The sequence below is a fragment of the Sapajus apella genome, unplaced genomic scaffold (genome assembly GCF_009761245.1).
Source record: "Sapajus apella isolate SASKATOON/1434 unplaced genomic scaffold, GSC_monkey_1.0 scaffold126, whole genome shotgun sequence".
In the NCBI taxonomy this organism is placed as follows: domain Eukaryota; kingdom Metazoa; phylum Chordata; class Mammalia; order Primates; family Cebidae; genus Sapajus; species Sapajus apella.
Genome location: NW_022437066.1, coordinates 504692 through 505303, shown reverse-complemented (window position 1 = coordinate 505303; position 612 = coordinate 504692).

Genomic DNA, 612 nt, shown 5'->3' with positions numbered 1-612 from the left:
AAAAGTTGCAACTGTGATAAAAGAGATCTTTTTCTTGAGCTGTTTGAAAGTTGCCTCCTAGATGCTCCTGCATTCCTAAATATGTTAGTGTGTGTTTCTTACAAAGCCATCCTTTTTTGATGCTATTGTGTTGTTTTTGTTTTGAGATACAATCTTACTCTGTCACCCGGGCTGGAGTGCAGTGGTATGATCTTGGCTCACTGCAACCTCCACCTCCCAGGCTCCAGCGATCCTCCTACCTCAGCCTCCCAAGTAGCTGGGACCACAGGTGTGTGCCACTAGGCCTGGCTAAGTTTTTGTATTTTTGGTAGAAACAGGGTTTTGCCATGTTGCCCAGGCTGCCCTCGAACTCCTGAGCTCTGGTGATCTACCCACCTCGGCCACCCGAAGTGGTGGGATTATAGGCATAAGCCACCATGCCCAGTGTACAAAGCCATTCTTTTACTAAATTATGATATAAAAGTTATATGTAACTTTTATTAAATATGATATTTATGTGATGTTTTGCTATGTCGTATTTTTTTTTACTCCATAAAGGTTACTCTTTTCTGATTTTAATTGTTGCATATATATATATATATGTTTTTTTTTTTTTTTTTTTTTTTTTTTTTT